General features: G+C 41.6%; 1 protein-coding gene and 1 long non-coding RNA gene across 2 annotated transcripts in view; both read right to left on the reverse strand.

The window, feature by feature from the left end:
* LOC106942541 (excitatory amino acid transporter 1-like) overlaps positions 1 to 3,075 on the reverse strand; it is a 22,538-nt gene that overhangs the window by 7,689 nt on the left and 11,774 nt on the right. The gene's annotated exons all lie outside the window — the stretch shown is intronic.
* LOC106942542 (uncharacterized) lies at positions 514 to 3,060 on the reverse strand. Its single transcript, XR_001423647.1, has 3 exons — positions 2,210 to 3,060; positions 2,027 to 2,104; positions 514 to 1,016 (listed from the first exon to the last, which is right to left on the reverse strand). It is a non-coding gene; the product is annotated as an uncharacterized LOC106942542 (long non-coding RNA).

The following is a 3,075-nucleotide window of genomic DNA, read 5'->3' on the forward strand; positions in this document are numbered from 1 at the left end:
ATATTGCAAAACTTTCCTATAGCAAAACAGACCTGCAGAAAGAAATTACTAATAAAATATCTTACATATCCATAGTTATATGCTCTATAGAGAGATTTTCCTGAGCTTTGATTGTATATCTCTTTAGTAATTTATCATTTTTATTAAACTCTGAAAGCTGAGAGGCTTTAATATTCTGTCCTAGAAGGCGGTTAGATGGGCCCCTTGGTTTTAGAGCCCCTGGCCCTTAGTGGCCTCTAGTGATGGGTAAATGAGGCGTTTCGACTCATAGCAACACTGTATTGATACTGTGTCGATACTGTGTCACTGAATACTGACACCTGCTGGACATTAAAAATCCCTACAGGAAATGTAGTTAGACTGATTTGATGACTTAGAATTTTATGACAATAAGATTGAAGTCGCCCTGCGACAGACTGGCGACCTGTCCAGGGTGACCCCGCCTCTCGCCCGGAACGTTAGCTGGAGATAGGGACCAGCACCTCCCGACCCCACTGAGGGACAAGGGTGTTCAGAAAATGGATGGATGGATGAAGATTGAAGTCATTGGATTTTATTATACATTGTATTATTTCATAAGTGAAATTTAAAATATTTGTTATTCTTGGATAGAGTCCATAAATAATGTGAATATGTACAATAAAGTGAAAATTTAAGTGAATGTGTTTGGAATGAGGATGCTCGTGGACTGGAGTTTTTTCACACATTTTTATTCAAAAAAATAAGTTTTTCCAACGTTTTGAAATTCAGTCTATTACGCTTTTTTGACACAACTTCTCCTGCGGTGGAAAACACCCTCTCACATGGCACAGATGAGGCTGGAGTGCAAAGGTATTGCAATGACAACTGGAAGAGGTTAGGATGAATGGTCTTGTGGTTCTGCCAGTATGACATTGGATCCTGACATCTGGCAATATTCCCCTCTGCAAGATATCGTTGCACCTCCTGGATGGCATCAGCTGTGGCACTTTTGGTCTGCTTGCCTACTTCGGTGTCAAGATGGTGCCAAAGGTTATCTAAAAACAACAAATTGACATTTTAGTACATCTTGTCCAAACAAACAACAAATAATGCTGAATAACATGCCTGAGTTGGGTGCAGACAGCTGTTGTGAAGACGGTCCCAGCTGGGGCTCATTTGTGTGTCCGATAATAGACGCGCATTCTGACCGCAGTCTACTGATGGCCTCATTGTATTTGGAGGAACTGCAGAACCCAAGTGATTTAAATCTGGGGTCTAGAAGTGTTGCTAGGGTCAACACACTTTTTGACTCCAGATTGGAAGAGTGTCTGTGACTCGACGCTTCAGGTTTTCATGTAGGTGTATGGCTGGCTGTGTGTGCAAGGTTGATGCATTACTCTCTAGTGCAAGATAGAGCATTTTCATCATTGGGATGACCTTGGATCCTGACACTCGCCTCTCTTCAGACAACTCCACTGTAGCTTGATGGAAAAGAGCAAGCACAAAAAGTTTCTCCTATGTTATGCTCATCAGCTGTAAGTGGAGTAAAATCTGCTGTTAGGGAGGCCAGAGACACCCACACTGGTTCCCTCTCATCATGTAGCCTTGACAGCATTTCATATGTGCTGATCCAGCGTGTTGGCGCCTCATTGATAAGTTTCAGGATTGGTCGTCCCATCTGTTGCTGCACTTGAGCAAGCTTCTCTTTGGCTGTAGTGCTTGATCTGAAGTGTGTGACAATGTGCCTAGATTTCTGTCTGATGGATGTAAGTGTGGGGATCTGATCACATGATTTTCTAATTAATAAATTGAGAGTATGTGCAGTGCAAATCGAGTGCCGAATTACTAGCTGCCTAGCGGATGCGATCATGTTTGGTGCTGCATCAGTCACAAGACACCTTACTTTATTGGTTATGGCCCAGTCCTCCATTATGACTTGGGCCAAATTGTGACTTACTCCTAACACAGATGTACACAACTGCAGATTTTCATTAATGTAGTGACAGGTAAGAGCCAAATGAGCCTCCATGTTCACAGAGGTCCACATGTCAGCCGTTATGCTCACTGCCACAGCTTGCTGTACTTCCATTTTCACTCGTTCCTGTTCCTCCTCAAACTTTGTGGCCAGCATTTGTTTGATGGTCTGAAAATGATATCAGTGAAACCAAAACAAAATCAATATATGAAAATTAAAGATTAAATTATACTTTTAATTTAAACTACTACTTTAGATAATTTCCACACAAACCTTTCTGGTTGGCAAACCATATGAAGGTTTAAGGGCTTGAACCAGTTCCTGAAACTCTTCACTCTCCACAATACTGAGAGGCTGGCAAACCATCACTATGAAATTCAGTAGAGCCTCATCCAGCATTTGCTTCCTAGAAGCTTCATGGTTAAAAATGAAGTAAACAATACATTTAGATTAAATAACTTATTAAAAGCAACTGAGTAATTTGTAAAATGGCTGTATACCTGAAGTTATTCTAGGTGTATCTGGGACTTCATTCTCATGTTTGGCCCTATAATGCCTCAGCATTGAGGAGGTGGATTTATTTACATAAGACAATTCTGTCAAACATATGCGACACCTAACCTGTAGAACATAATATGAAAGTAAACTAAGAGTCAATTTCAGCTGAATTTGGATTCAGATAGATCAAGTAGAAGCTGAAAAGAACCGGAAGAAACGACAAAATGAAAAATAAATACCTTATCTTCCGATGTAAGATCAAAATGCTCCCACACAGCAGAAAACTTTCGTTTGTTTGGAGGCTGTTCCATAGTTGACGCTGCACCAAAAAAGATCACGAATTCTTTTGGCAAATGCATCCCGTTGACAGATTCGCTTCCTTATAAACACAGTTTGGCATCCAGTGTCATTTCGACACAGTTCCTGTATTGGTCATGTGACTTGCTGAAACCAATACGCGCACCGACACGGGTGTTGGTCTATGGGCTGGATAGATGCGCCGGCGCGTTGGTGTTGCTGGACCCATCACTAGTGGCCTCTGCACGACCCTGCATGTCATCTTTCATTTGGCCGTTTCCATGGGAATCACCATGTTGAGATAAAACCTTGTTCCTGTCGTCAGACTGATTCCTGTTTGACAT

The sequence above is a fragment of the Poecilia latipinna genome, unplaced genomic scaffold (genome assembly GCF_001443285.1).
Source record: "Poecilia latipinna isolate Pla-1442-1.1 unplaced genomic scaffold, P_latipinna-1.0 Scaffold4364, whole genome shotgun sequence".
Classification (NCBI taxonomy): domain Eukaryota; kingdom Metazoa; phylum Chordata; class Actinopteri; order Cyprinodontiformes; family Poeciliidae; genus Poecilia; species Poecilia latipinna.